An 18077-nucleotide genomic window follows, 5' to 3' on the forward strand; every position below is an offset into this window, starting at 1 on the left:
TACTAGTGAATGTAATGTAACACACACCCATACAATGCGCACCACCCCGCGATGTTTTTCAGAAACGTATCCTACATTGCCACTGCATGTTCCCTGACCTCCCCATGCTGACCACCCCGCGGTGCTTGTGTCCATCCTACATTGTCACTCACTGCCTATCCTAATTCAGACCCTCCGATTAACACCACCCCGTGATGTTTTTCCTCACTCCTACTAGTGAATGTAATGTAACACACAGCCATACAATGTGCACCACCCCATGATGTGTTTCTCACTCCTACTAGTGAATGTAATGTAAAACACAACCATACAATGCGCACCACCGCACGATGTTTTTCAGAAAACTATCCAACATTGCCACGGCATGTTACCTGACCTCCACATGCGGACCACCCCGCAGTGGTTTTCTCCATCCTACATAGCCACTCACTGCCTATCCTAATTCAGACCCTCCGATTCACACCACCCCGTGATGTTTTTCTCACTCCTACTAGTGAATGTAATGTAACACACACCCATACAATGCGCACCACCCCGCGATGTTTTTCTCACTCATACTAGTGAATGTAATGTAACACACACCCATACAATGCGCACCACCCCGCGATGTTTTTCAGAAACCTATCCTACATTGCCACTGCATGTTCCCTGACCTCCCCATGCTGACCACCCTGGGGTGCTTTTCTCCAACCTACATTGCCACTCACTGCCTATCCTAATTCAGACCATCCGATTCACACCACCCCGTGATGTTTTTCTCACTCCTAATAGTGAATGTAATGTAACACACACCCATACAATGCGCACCACCCCGCGATGTTTTTCTCACTCCTACTAGTGAATGTAATGTAACACACACCCATACAATGCGCACCACCCGGCGATGTTTTTCTCACTCCTACTAGTGAATGTAATGTAACACACACCCATACAATGCTTACTACCCCGTGATGTTTTTCTCACTCCTACTAGTGAATGTAATGTAACACACACCCATACAATGCGCACCACACCGCGATGTTTTTAAGAAACCTATCTTACATTGCCACTGCATGTTCTCTGACCTCCCCATGCTGACCACCCCGCGGTGCTTTTCTCCATCCTACATTGCCACTCACGGCCTATCCTAATACAGACCCTCCAATTCACAACACCCCGTGATGTTTTTATCACTCCTACTAGTGAATGTAATGTAACACACACCCATACAATGCGCACCACCACGTGATGATTTTCTCACTCCTACTAGTGAATGTAATGTAACACACACCCATACAATGCCCACCACCCCGTGATGTTTTTCTCACTCCTACTAGTGAATGTAATGTAACACACACCCATACAATGCACACCACCCCGCAATGTTTTTCAGAAACCTATCCTACATTGCCACTGCATGTTCCCTGACCTCCACATGCTGACCACCCCGTGGTGCTTTTCTCCATCCTACATTGTCACTCACTGCCTATCCTTATTCAGACCCTCCGGATTCACACCACCCCGTGATGTTTTTCTCACTCCTACTAGTGAATGTAATATAACACACACCCATACAATGCGCCCCACCCCGTGATGTTTTTCTCACTCCTACTAGTGAATGTAATGTAACACACACCCATACAATGCGCACCACCCCGCGATGTTTTTCAGAAACGTATCCTACATTGCCACTGCATGTTCCCTGACCTCCCCATGCTGACCACCCCGCGGTGCTTGTGTCCATCCTACATTGCCACTCACTGCCTATCCTAATTCAGACCCTCCGATTAACACCACCCCGTGATGTTTTTCCTCACTCCTACTAGTGAATGTAATGTAACACACAGCCATACAATGCGCACCACCCCATGATGTTTTTCTCACTCCTACTAGTGAATGTAATGTAAAACACAACCATACAATGCGCACCACCGCACGATGTTTTTCAGAAAACTATCCAACATTGCCACTGCATGTTCACTGACCTCCACATGCGGACCACCCCGCAGTGGTTTTCTCCATCCTACATAGCCACTCACTGCCTATCCTAATTCAGACCCTCCGATTCACACCACCCCGTGATGTTTTTCTCACTCCTACTAGTGAATGTAATGTAACACACACCCATACAATGCGCAACACCCCGCGATGTTTTTCTCACTCCTACTAGTGAATGTAATGTAACACACACACATACAATGAGCACCACCCCGCGATGTTTTTCTCACTCCTACTAGTGAACGTAATGTAACACACACCCATACAATGCGCACCATCCCGTGATGTTTTTCTCACTCCTAATAGTGAATGTAATGTAACACACACCCATACAATGCGCACCACCCCGCGATGTTTTTCAGAAACCTATCCTACATTGCCACTGCATGTTCCCTGACCTCCCCATGCTGACCACCCCGCGGTGCTTTACTCCATCCTACATTGCCACTCACTGCCTATCCTAATTCAAACCCTCCAATTCACACCACCCCGTGATGTTTTTCTCACTCCTACTAGTGAATGTAATGTAAAACACACCCATACAATGCGCACCACCCCGTGATGTTTTTCTCACTCCTACTGGTGAACGTAATGTGACACACACCCATACAATGCGCACCACCCCGCGATGTTTTTCCGAAACCTACCCTACATTGCCACTGCATGTTCGCTGACCTCCCCATGCTGACCACCCCGCGGTGCTTTTCTCCATCCTACATTGCCACTCACGGCATATCCTAATTCACACCCTCCGAATCACACCACCGTGCGATGTTTTTCTCACTCCTACTAGTGAATGTAATGTAAAACACACCCATACAATGCGCACCACCGCGCGATGTTTTTCAGAAAAGTATCCTACATTGCCACTGCATGTTCCCTGACCTCCACATGCGGACCACCCCGCAGTGGTTTTCTCCATCCTACATAGCCACTCACTGCCTATCCTAATTCAGACCTTCCGATTCACACCACCCCGTGATGTTTTTCTCACTCCTACTAGTGAATGTAATGTAACACACACCCATACAGTGCGCACCACCCCGTGATGTTTTTCTCACTCCTACTAGTGAATGTAATGTAACACACACCCATACAATGCGCACCAGCCCGTGATATTTTTTTAACTCCTACTAGTGAATGTAATGTAACACACACCCGTACAATGCGCACCACCCCACGATATTTTTCAGAAACGTATCCTACATTGCCACTGCATGTTCCTTGACCTCCCCATGCTGACAACCCCGCGGTGCTTGTCTCCATCCTACATTGCCACTCACTGCCTATCCTAATTCAGACCTTCCGATTCACACCACTGCGTGATGTTTTTCTCACTCCTACTAGTGAATGTAATGTAACACACACCCATACAATGCGCACCACCCCGCGATGTTTTTCTCACTCCTACTAGTGAATGTAATGTAACACACACCCATACAATGCGCACCACCCCGTGATGTTTTTCTCACTCCTACTAGTGAATGTAATGTAACACACACCCATACATTGCGCACCACCCCGTGATGTTTTTCTCACTCCTACTAGTGAATGTAATGTAACACACACCCATACAATGCGCACCACCCCGCGATGTTTTTCAGAAACCTATCCTACATTGCCACTGTATGTTCCCTGACCTCCCCATGCTGACCACCCTGGGGTGCTTTTCTCCAACCTACATTGCCACTCACTGCCTAACCTAATTCAGACCATCCGATTCACACCACCCCGTGATGATTTTCTCACTCCTAATAGTGAATGTAATGTAACACACACCCATACAATGCGCACCACCCCGCGATGTTTTTCTCACTCCTACTAGTGAATGTAATGTAACACACACCCATACAATGCGCACCACCCCGCGATGTTTTTCTCACTCCTACTAGTGAATGTAATGTAACACACACCCATACAATGCTTACCACCCCGTGATGTTTTTCTCACTCCTACTAGTGAATGTAATGTAACACACACCCATACAATGCGCACCACAGCGCGATGTTTTTCAGAAACCTATCTTACATTGCCACTGCATGTTCTCCGACCGCCCCATGCTGACCACCCCGCGGTGCTTTTCTCCATCCTACATTGCCACTCACGGCCTATCCTAATACAGACCCTCCGATTCACACCACCCCGTGATGTTTTTATCACTCCTACTAGTGAATGTAATTTAACACACACCCATTCAATGCGCACCACCGCGTGATGATTTTCTCACTCCTACTAGTGAATGTAATGTAACACACACCCATACAATGCGCACCACCCCGTGATGTTTTTCTCACTCCTACTAGTGAATGTAATGTAACACACACCCATACAATGCACACCACCCCGCAATGTTTTTCAGAAACCTATCCTACATTGCCACTGCATGTTCCCTGACCTCCACATGCTGACCACCCCGCGGTGCTTTTCTCCATCCTACATTGCCACTCACTGCCTATCCTTATTCAGACCCTCCGGATTCACACCACCCCGTGATGTTTTTCTCACTCCTACTAGTGAATGTAATATAACACACACCCATACAATGCGCACCACCCCGCGATGTTTTTCAGAAACCTATCCTACATTGCCACTGCATGTTCCCTGACCTCCCCATGCTGACCACCCTGGGGTGCTTTTCTCGAACCTACATTGCCACTCACTGCCTATCCTAATTCACACCATCCGATTCACACCACCCCGTGATGTTTTTCTCACTCCTAATAGTGAATGTAATGTAACACACACCCATACAATGCACACCACCCCGCAATGTTTTTCTCACTCCTACTAGTGAATGTAATGTAACACACACCCATACAATGCGCACCACCCCGTGATGTTTTTCTCACTCCTACTAGTGAATGTAATGTAACACACACCCATACAATGCGCACCATCCCGCGATGTTTTTCTCACTCCTACTAGTGAATGTAATGTAACACACACCCATACAATGCCCACCACCCCGCGATGTTTTTCTCACTCATATAGTGAATGTAATGTAACACACACCCATACAATGCGCACCACCCCGCGATGTTTTTCAGAAACCTATCCTACATTGCCACTGCATGTTCCCTGACCTCCCCATGCTGACCACCCTGGGGTGCTTTTCTCCAACCTACATTGCCACTCACTGCCTATCCTAATTCAGACCATCCGATTCACACCACCCCGTGATGTTTTTCTCACTCCTAATAGTGAATGTAATGTAACACACACCCATACAATGCGCACCACCCCGCGATGTTTTTCTCACTCCTACTAGTGAATGTAATGTAACACACACCCATACAATGCGCACCACCCCGCGATGTTTTTCTCACTCCTACTAGTGAATGTAATGTAACACACAACCATACAATGCTTACCACCCCGTGATGTTTTTCTCACTCCTACTAGTGAATGTAATGTAACACACACCCATACAATGCGCACCACACCGCGATGTTTTTAAGAAACCTATCTTACATTGCCACTGCATGTTCTCTGACCTCCGCATGCTGACCACCCCGCGGTGCTTTTCTCCATCCTACATTGCCACTCACGGCCTATCCTAATACAGACCCTCCGATTCACACCACCCCGTGATGTTTTTATCACTCCTACTAGTGAATGTAATGTAACACACACCCATACAATGCACACCACCCCGCAATGTTTTTCAGAAACCTATCCTACATTGCCACTGCATGTTCCCTGACCTCCACATGCTGACCACCCCGTGGTGCTTTTCTCCATCCTACATTGCCACTCACTGCCTATCCTTATTCAGACCCTCCGGATTCACACCACCCCGTGATGTTTTTCTCACTCCTACTAGTGAATGTAATATAACACACACCCATACAATGCGCACCACCCCGTGATGTTTTTCTCACTCCTACTAGTGAATATAATGTAACACACACCCATACAATGCGCACCACCCCACGATGTTTTTCAGAAACGTATCCTACATTGCCACTGCATGTTCCCTGACCTCCCCATGCTGACCACCCCGTGGTGCTTGTGTCCATCCTACATTGCCGCTCACTGCCTATCCTAATTCAGACCCTCCGATTCAAACCACCCCGTGATGTTTTTCCTCACTCCTACTAGTGAATGTAATGTAACACACAGCCATACAATGCGCACCACCCCATGATGTTTTTCTCACTCCTACTAGTGAATGTAATGTAAAACACAACCATACAATGCGCACCACCGCACGATGTTTTTCAGAAAACTATCCAACATTGCCACTGCATGTTCCCTGACCTCCACATGCGGACCACCCCGCAGTGGTTTTCTCCATCCTACATAGCCACTCACTGCCTATCCTAATTCAGACCCTCCGATTCACACCACCCCGTGATGTTTTTCTCACTCCTACTAGTGAATGTAATGTAACACACACCCATACAATGCGCACCACCCCGCGATGTTTTTCTCACTCCTACTAGTGAATGTAATGTAACACACACACATACAATGAGCACCACCCCGCGATGTTTTTCTCACTCCTACTAGTGAACGTAATGTAACACACACCCATACAATGCGCACCATCCCGTGATGTTTTTCTCACTCCTAATAGTGAATGTAATGTAACACACACCCATACAATGCGCACCACCCCGCGATGTTTTTCAGAAACCTATCCTACATTGCCACTGCATGTTCCCTGACCTCCCCATGCTGACCACCCCGCGGTGCTTTACTCCATCCTACATTGCCACTCACTGCCTATCCTAATTCAGACCCTCCAATTCACACAACCCAGTGATGTTTTTCTCACTCCTACTAGTGAATGTAATGTAAAACACACCCATACATTGCGCACCACCCCGTGATGTTTTTCTCACTCCTACTAGTGAATGTAATGTAACACACACCCATACAATGCGCACCACCCCGCGATGTTTTTCAGAAACCTATCCTACATTGCCACTGTATGTTCCCTGACCTCCCCATGCTGACCACCCTGGGGTGCTTTTCTCCAACCTACATTGCCACTCACTGCCTATCCTAATTCAGACCATCCGATTCACACCACCCCGTGATGATTTTCTCACTCCTAATAGTGAATGTAATGTAACACACACCCATACAATGCGCACCACCCCGCGATGTTTTTCTCACTCCTACTAGTGAATGTAATGTAACACACACCCATACAATGCGCACCACCCCGCGATGTTTTTCTCACTCCTACTAGTGAATGTAATGTAACACACACCCATACAATGCTTACCACCCCGTGATGTTTTTCTCACTCCTACTAGTGAATGTAATGTAACACACACCCATACAATGCGCACCAAAGCGCGATGTTTTTCAGAAACCTATCTTACATTGCCACTGCATGTTCTCCGACCGCCCCATGCTGACCACCCCGCGGTGCTTTTCTCCATCCTACATTGCCACTCACGGCCTATCCTAATACAGACCCTCCGATTCACACCACCCCGTGATGTTTTTATCACTCCTACTAGTGAATGTAATTTAACACACACCCATTCAATGCGCACCACCGCTTGATGATTTTCTCACTCCTACTAGTGAATGTAATGTAACACACACCCATACAATGCGCACCACCCCGTGATGTTTTTCTCACTCCTACTAGTGAATGTAATGTAACACACACCCATACAATGCACACCACCCCGCAATGTTTTTCAGAAACCTATCCTACATTGCCACTGCATGTTCCCTGACCTCCACATGCTGACCACCCCGCGGTGCTTTTCTCCATCCTACATTGCCACTCACTGCCTATCCTTATTCAGACCCTCCGGATTCACACCACCCCGTGATGTTTTTCTCACTCCTACTAGTGAATGTAATATAACACACACCCATACAATGCGCACCACCCCGCGATGTTTTTCAGAAACCTATCCTACATTGCCACTGCATGTTCCCTGACCTCCCCATGCTGACCACCCTGGGGTGCTTTTCTCGAACCTACATTGCCACTCACTGCCTATCCTAATTCACACCATCCGATTCACACCACCCCGTGATGTTTTTCTCACTCCTAATAGTGAATGTAATGTAACACACACCCATACAATGCACACCACCCCGCGATGTTTTTCTCACTCCTACTAGTGAATGTAATGTAACACACACCCATACAATGCGCACCACCCCGTGATGTTTTTCTCACTCCTACTAGTGAATGTAATGTAACACACACCCATACAATGCGCACCATCCCGCGATGTTTTTCTCACTCCTACTAGTGAATGTAATGTAACACACACCCATACAATGCCCACCACCCCGCGATGTTTTTCTCACTCATACTAGTGAATGTAATGTAACACACACCCATACAATGCGCACCACCCCGCGATGTTTTTCAGAAACCTATCCTACATTGCCACTGCATGTTCCCTGACCTCCCCATGCTGACCACCCTGGGGTGCTTTTCTCCAACCTACATTGCCACTCACTGCCTATCCTAATTCAGACCATCCGATTCACACCACCCCGTGATGTTTTTCTCACTCCTAATAGTGAATGTAATGTAACACACACCCATACAATGCGCACCACCCCGCGATGTTTTTCTCACTCCTACTAGTGAATGTAATGTAACACACACCCATACAATGCGCACCACCCCGCGATGTTTTTCTCACTCCTACTAGTGAATGTAATGTAACACACAACCATACAATGCTTACCACCCCGTGATGTTTTTCTCACTCCTACTAGTGAATGTAATGTAACACACACCCATACAATGCGCACCACACCGCGATGTTTTTAAGAAACCTATCTTACATTGCCACTGCATGTTCTCTGACCTCCGCATGCTGACCACCCCGCGGTGCTTTTCTCCATCCTACATTGCCACTCACGGCCTATCCTAATACAGACCCTCCGATTCACACCACCCCGTGATGTTTTTATCACTCCTACTAGTGAATGTAATGTAACACACACCCATACAATGCACACCACCCCGCAATGTTTTTCAGAAACCTATCCTACATTGCCACTGCATGTTCCCTGACCTCCACATGCTGACCACCCCGTGGTGCTTTTCTCCATCCTACATTGCCACTCACTGCCTATCCTTATTCAGACCCTCCGGATTCACACCACCCCGTGATGTTTTTCTCACTCCTACTAGTGAATGTAATATAACACACACCCATACAATGCGCACCACCCCGTGATGTTTTTCTCACTCCTACTAGTGAATATAATGTAACACACACCCATACAATGCGCACGACCCCACGATGTTTTTCAGAAACGTATCCTACATTGCCACTGCATGTTCCCTGACCTCCCCATGCTGACCACCCCGTGGTGCTTGTGTCCATCCTACATTGCCGCTCACTGCCTATCCTAATTCAGACCCTCCGATTCAAACCACCCCGTGATGTTTTTCCTCACTCCTACTAGTGAATGTAATGTAACACACAGCCATACAATGCGCACCACCCCATGATGTTTTTCTCACTCCTACTAGTGAATGTAATGTAAAACACAACCATACAATGCGCACCACCGCACGATGTTTTTCAGAAAACTATCCAACATTGCCACTGCATGTTCCCTGACCTCCACATGCGGACCACCCCGCAGTGGTTTTCTCCATCCTACATAGCCACTCACTGCCTATCCTAATTCAGACCCTCCGATTCACACCACCCCGTGATGTTTTTCTCACTCCTACTAGTGAATGTAATGTAACACACACCCATACAATGCGCACCACCCCGCGATGTTTTTCTCACTCCTACTAGTGAATGTAATGTAACACACACCCATACAATGAGCACCACCCCGCGATGTTTTTCTCACTCCTACTAGTGAACGTAATGTAACACACACCCATACAATGCGCACCATCCCGTGATGTTTTTCTCACTCCTAATAGTGAATGTAATGTAACACACACCCATACAATGCGCACCACCCCGCGATGTTTTTCAGAAACCTATCCTACATTGCCACTGCATGTTCCCTGACCTCCCCATGCTGACCACCCCGCGGTGCTTTACTCCATCCTACATTGCCACTCACTGCCTATCCTAATTCAGACCCTCCAATTCACACCACCCAGTGATGTTTTTCTCACTCCTACTAGTGAATGTAATGTAAAACACACCCATACAATGCGCACCACCCCGTGATGTTTTTCTCACTCCTACTGGTGAACGTAATGTGACACACACCCATACAATGCGCACCACCCCGCGATGTTTTTCCGAAACCTATCCTACATTGCCACTGCATGTTCGCTGACCTCCCCATGCTGACCACCCCGCAGTGCTTTTCTCCATCCTACATTGCAACTCACGGCATATCCTAATTCACACCCTCCGATTCACACCACCGTGTGATGTTTTTCTCACTCCTACTAGTGAATGTAATGTAAAACACACCCATACAATGCGCAACACCGCGCGATGTTTTTCAGAAAAGTATCCTACATTGCCACTGCATGTTCCCTGACCTCCACATGCGGACCACCCTGCGGTGCTTTTCTCCATCCTACATAGCCACTCACTGCCTATCCTAATTCAGACCCTCCGATTCACACCACCCCGTGATGTTTTTCTCACTCCTACTAGTGAATGTAATGTAACACACACCCATACAGTGCGCACCACCCCGTGATGTTTTTGTCACTCGTACTAGTGAATGTAATGTAACACACACCCATACAATGCGCACCACCCCGCGAAGTTTTTCTCACTCCTTCTATTGAATGTAATGTAACACTCACCCATACAATGCGCACCACCCCGCGATATTTTTCAGACACCTATCCTACATGGCCACTGCATGTTCCCTGACCTCCCCATGCTGACCACCCCGCGGTGCTTTTCTCCATCCTACATTGCCACTTACTGCCTATCCTAATTCAGACCCTCCGATTCACACCACGAAGTGATGTTTTTCTCACTCCTACTAGTGAATGTATTGTAACACACACCCATACAATGCGCACCACCCCGCGATGTTTTTCAGAAACCTATCCTACATTGCCACTGCATGTTCCCTCACCTCCCCAAGCTGACCACCCTGGGGTGCTTTTCTCCAACCTACATTGCCACTCACTGCCTATCCTAATTCAGACCATCCGATTCACACCACCCCGTGATGTTTTTCTCACTCCTAATAGTGAATGTAATGTAACACACACCCATACAATGCGCACCACCCTGCGATGTTTTACTCACTCCTACTAGTGAGTGTAATGAAACACACACCCATACAATGCGCACCACCCCGCGGTGCTTTTCTCCATCCTACATTGCCACTCACTGCCTATCCTAATTCAGACCCTCCGATTCACACCACCCCGTGATGTTTTTCTCACTCTTACTAGTGAATGTAATGTAACACACACCCATACAATGCGCACCACCGCGTGATAATTTTCTCACTCCTACTAGTGAATGTAATGTAACACACACCCAAACAATGCGCACCACCCCGTGATGTTTTTCTCAGTCCTACAAGTGAATGTAATGTAACACACACCCATACAATGCACACCACCCCGCGATGTTTTTCAGAAACCTATCCTACATTGCCACTGAATGTTCCCTGACCTCCCCATGCTGACCACACCGCGGTGCTTTTCTCCATCCTACTTTGCCACTCAGTGCCTCTCCTAATTCAGACACTCCGATTCACACCACCCCGTGATGTTTTTCTCACTCCTACTAGTGAATGTAATATAACACACACCCATACAATGCGCCCCACCCCGTGATGTTTTTCTCACTCCTACTAGTGAATGTAATGTAACACACACCCATACAATGCGCACCACCCCGCGATGTTTTTCAGAAACGTATCCTACATTGCCACTGCATGTTCCCTGACCTCCCCATGCTGACCACCCCGCGGTGCTTGTGTCCATCCTACATTGCCACTCACTGCCTATCCTAATTCAGACCCTCCGATTAACACCACCCCGTGATGTTTTTCCTCACTCCTACTAGTGAATGTAATGTAACACACAGCCATACAATGCGCACCACCCCATGATGTTTTTCTCACTCCTACTAGTGAATGTAATGTAAAACACAACCATACAATGCGCACCACCGCACGATGTTTTTCAGAAAACTATCCAACATTGCCACTGCATGTTCACTGACCTCCACATGCGGACCACCCCGCAGTGGTTTGCTCCATCCTACATAGCCACTCACTGCCTATCCTAATTCAGACCCTCCGATTCACACCACCCCTTGATGTTTTTCTCACTCCTACTAGTGAATGTAATGTAACACACACCCATACAATGCGCACCACCCCGCGATGTTTTTCTCACTCCTACTAGTGAATGTAATGTAACACACACACATACAATGAGCACCACCCCGCGATGTTTTTCTCACTCCTACTAGTGAACGTAATGTAACACACACCCATACAATGCGCACCATCCCATGATGTTTTTCTCACTCCTAATAGTGAATGTAATGTAACACACACCCATACAATGCGCACCACCCCGCGATGTTTTTCAGAAACCTATCCTACATTGCCACTGCATGTTCCCTGACCTCCCCATGCTGACCACCCCGCGGTGCTTTACTCCATCCTACATTGCCACTCACTGCCTATCCTAATTCAAACCCTCCAATTCACACCACCCCGTGATGTTTTTCTCACTCCTACTAGTGAATGTAATGTAAAACACACCCATACAATGCGCACCACCCCGTGATGTTTTTCTCACTCCTACTGGTGAACGTAATGTGACACACACCCATACAATGCGCACCACCCCGCGATGTTTTTCCGAAACCTATCCTACATTGCCACTGCATGTTCGCTGACCTCCCCATGCTGACCACCCCGCGGTGCTTTTCTCCATTCTACATTGCCACTCACGGCATATCCTAATTCACACCCTCCGATTCACACCACCGTGCGATGTTTTTCTCACTCCTACTAGTGAATGTAATGTAAAACACACCCATACAATGCGCACCACCGCGCGATGTTTTTCAGAAAAGTATCCTACATTGCCACTGCATGTTCCCTGACCTCCACATGCGGACCACCCCGCGGTGCTTTTCTCCATGCTACATAGCCACTCACTGCCTATCCTAATTCAGACCCTCCGATTCACACCACCCCGTGATGTTTTTCTCACTCCTACTAGTGAATGTAATGTAACACACACCCATACAGTGCGCACCACCCCGTGATGTTTTTGTCACTCGTACTAGTGAATGTAATGTAACACACACCCATACAATGCACACCACCCCGTGATGTTTTTCTCACTCCTACTAGTGAATGTAATGTAACACACACCCATACAATGCGCACCAGCCCGTGATATTTTTTTAACTCCTACTAGTGAATGTAATGTAACACACACCCGTACAATGCGCACCACCCCACGATATTTTTCAGAAACGTATCCTACATTGCCACTGCATGTTCCTTGACCTCCCCATGCTGACAACCCCGCGGTGCTTGTCTCCATCCTACATTGCCACTCACTGCCTATCCTAATTCAGACCTTCCGATTCACACCACTGCGTGATGTTTTTCTCACTCCTACTAGTGAATGTAATGTAACACACACCCATACAATGCGCACCACCCCGCGATGTTTTTCTCACTCCTACTAGTGAATGTAATGTAACACACACCCATACAATGCGCACCACCCCGTGATGTTTTTCTCACTCCTACTAGTGAATGTAATATAACACACACCCATACAATGCGCCCCACCCCGTGATGTTTTTCTCACTCCTACTAGTGAATGTAATGTAACACACACCCATACAATGCGCACCACCCCGCGATGTTTTTCAGAAACGTATCCTACATTGCCACTGCATGTTCCCTGACCTCCCCATGCTGACCACCCCGCGGTGCTTGTGTCCATCCTACATTGCCACTCACTGCCTATCCTAATTCAGACCCTCCGATTAACACCACCCCGTGATGTTTTTCCTCACTCCTACTAGTGAATGTAATGTAACACACACCCATACAATGCGCACCACCCCATGATGTTTTTCTCACTCCTACTAGTGAATGTAATGTAAAACACAACCATACAATGCGCACCACCGCACGATGTTTTTCAGAAAACTATCCAACATTGCCACTGCATGTTCACTGACCTCCACATGCGGACCACCCCGCAGTGGTTTTCTCCATCCTACATAGCCACTCACTGCCTATCCTAATTCAGACCCTCCGATTCACACCACCCCGTGATGTTTTTCTCACTCCTACTAGTGAATGTAATGTAACACACACCCATACAATGCGCACCACCCCGCGATGTTTTTCTCACTCCTACTAGTGAATGTAATGTAACACACACACATACAATGAGCACCACCCCGCGATGTTTTTCTCACTCCTACTAGTGAACGTAATGTAACACACACCCATACAATGCGCACCATCCCGTGATGTTTTTCTCACTCCTAATAGTGAATGTAATGTAACACACACCCATACAATGCGCACCACCCCGCGATGTTTTTCAGAAACCTATCCTACATTGCCACTGCATGTTCCCTGACCTCCCCATGCTGACCACCCCGCGGTGCTTTACTCCATCCTACATTGCCACTCACTGCCTATCCTAATTCAAACCCTCCAATTCACACCACCCCGTGATGTTTTTCTCACTCCTACTAGTGAATGTAATGTAAAACACACCCATACAATGCGCACCACCCCGTGATGTTTTTCTCACTCCTACTGGTGAACGTAATGTGACACACACCCATACAATGCGCACCACCCCGCGATGTTTTTCCGAAACCTATCCTACATTGCCACTGCATGTTCGCTGACCTCCCCATGCTGACCACCCCGCGGTGCTTTTCTCCATCCTACATTGCCACTCACGGCATATCCTAATTCACACCCTCCGATTCACACCACCGTGCGATGTTTTTCTCACTCCTACTAGTGAATGTAATGTAAAACACACCCATACAATGCGCACCACCGCGCGATGTTTTTCAGAAAAGTATCCTACATTGCCACTGCATGTTCCCTGACCTCCACATGCGGACCACCCCGCGGTGCTTTTCTCCATGCTACATAGCCACTCACTGCCTATCCTAATTCAGACCCTCCGATTCACACCACCCCGTGATGTTTTTCTCACTCCTACTAGTGAATGTAATGTAACACACACCCATACAGTGCGCACCACCCCGTGATGTTTTTGTCACTCGTACTAGTGAATGTAATGTAACACACACCCATACAATGCACACCACCCCGTGATGTTTTTCTCACTCCTACTAGTGAATGTAATGTAACACACACCCATACAATGCGCACCAGCCCGTGATATTTTTTTAACTCCTACTAGTGAATGTAATGTAACACACACCCGTACAATGCGCACCACCCCACGATATTTTTCAGAAATGTATCCTACATTGCCACTGCATGTTCCTTGACCTCCCCATGCTGACAACCCCGCGGTGCTTGTCTCCATCCTACATTGCCACTCACTGCCTATCCTAATTCAGACCTTCCGATTCACACCACTGCGTGATGTTTTTCTCACTCCTACTAGTGAATGTAATGTAACACACACCCATACAATGCGCACCACCCCGCGATGTTTTTCTCACTCCTACTAGTGAATGTAATGTAACACACACCCATACAATGCGCACCACCCCGTGATGTTTTTCTCACTCCTACTAGTGAATGTAATGTAACACACACCCATACATTGCGCACCACCCCGTGATGTTTTTCTCACTCCTACTAGTGAATATAATGTAACACACACCCATACAATGCGCACCACCCCGCGATGTTTTTCAGAAACCTATCCTACATTGCCACTGTATGTTCCCTGACCTCCCCATGCTGACCACCCTGGGGTGCTTTTCTCCAACCTACATTGCCACTCACTGCCTATCCTAATTCAGACCATCCGATTCACACCACCCCGTGATGATTTTCTCACTCCTAATAGTGAATGTAATGTAACACACACCCATACAATGCGCACCACCCCGCGATGTTTTTCTCACTCCTACTAGTGAATGTAATGTAACACACACACATACAATGCGCACCACCCCGCGATGTTTTTCTCACTCCTACTAGTGAATGTAATGTAACACACACCCATACAATGCGCACCACCCCGTGATGTTTTTCTCACTCCTACTAGTGAATGTAATGTAACACACACCCATACAGTGCGCACCACAGCGCGATGTTTTTCAGAATCCTATCTTACATTGCCACTGCATGTTCTCCGACCGCCCCATGCTGACCACCCCGCGGTGCTTTTCTCCATCCTACATTGCCACTCACGGCCTATTCTAATACAGACCCTCCGATTCACACCACCCCGTGATGTTTTTATCACTCCTACTAGTGAATGTAATTTAACACACACCCATTCAATGCGCACCACCGCGTGATGATTTTCTCACTCCTACTAGTGAATGTAATGTAACACACACCCATACAATGCGCACCACCCCGTGATGTTTTTCTCACTCCTACTAGTGAATGTAATGTAACACACACCCATACAATGCACACCACCCCGCAATGTTTTTCAGAAACCTATCCTACATTGCCACTGCATGTTCCCTGACCTCCACATGCTGACCACCCCGCGGTGCTTTTCTCCATCCTACATTGCCACTCACTGCCTATCCTTATTCAGACCCTCCGGATTCACACCACCCCGTGATGTTTTTCTCACTCCTACTAGTGAATGTAATATAACACACACCCATACAATGCGCACCACCCCGCGATGTTTTTCAGAAACCTATCCTACATTGCCACTGCATGTTCCCTGACCTCCCCATGCTGACCACCCTGGGGTGCTTTTCTCGAACCTACATTGCCACTCACTGCCTATCCTAATTCACACCATCCGATTCACACCACCCCGTGATGTTTTTCTCACTCCTAATAGTGAATGTAATGTAACACACACCCATACAATGCGCACCACCCCGCGATGTTTTTCTCACTCCTACTAGTGAATGTAATGTAACACACACCCATACAATGCGCACCACCCCGTGATGTTTTTCTCACTCCTACTAGTGAATGTAATGTAACACACACCCATACAATGCGCACCATCCCGCGATGTTTTTCTCACTCCTACTAGTGAATGTAATGTAACACACACCCATACAATGCCCACCACCCCGCGATGTTTTTCTCACTCATACTAGTGAATGTAATGTAACACACACCCATACAATGCGCACCACCCCGCGATGTTTTTCAGAAACCTATCCTACATTGCCACTGCATGTTCCCTGACCTCCCCATGCTGACCACCCTGGGGTGCTTTTCTCCAACCTACATTGCCACTCACTGCCTATCCTAATTCAGACCATCCGATTCACACCACCCCGTGATGTTTTTCTCACTCCTAATAGTGAATGTAATGTAACACACACCCATACAATGCGCACCACCCCGCGATGTTTTTCTCACTCCTACTAGTGAATGTAATGTAACACACACCCATACAATGCGCACCACCCCGCGATGTTTTTCTCACTCCTACTAGTGAATGTAATGTAACACACAACCATACAATGCTTACCACCCCGTGATGTTTTTCTCACTCCTACTAGTGAATGTAATGTAACACACACCCATACAATGCGCACCACACCGCGATGTTTTTAAGAAACCTATCTTACATTGCCACTGCATGTTCTCTGACCTCCGCATGCTGACCACCCCGCGGTGCTTTTCTCCATCCTACATTGCCACTCACGGCCTATCCTAATACAGACCCTCCGATTCACACCACCCCGTGATGTTTTTATCACTCCTACTAGTGAATGTAATGTAACACACACCCATACAATGCACACCACCACGCAATGTTTTTCAGAAACCTATCCTACATTGCCACTGCATGTTCCCTGACCTCCACATGCTGACCACCCCGTGGTGCTTTTCTCCATCCTACATTGCCATTCACTGCCTATCCTTATTCAGACCCTCCGGATTCACACCACCCCGTGATGTTTTTCTCACTCCTACTAGTGAATGTAATATAACACACACCCATACAATGCGCACCACCCCGTGATGTTTTTCTCACTCCTACTAGTGAA

Source organism: Cavia porcellus, unplaced genomic scaffold (assembly GCF_034190915.1).
Source record: "Cavia porcellus strain 051 isolate PalLab524CR breed Dunkin Hartley unplaced genomic scaffold, mCavPor4.1 scaffold_30, whole genome shotgun sequence".
Taxonomy (NCBI): Eukaryota; Metazoa; Chordata; class Mammalia; order Rodentia; family Caviidae; genus Cavia; species Cavia porcellus.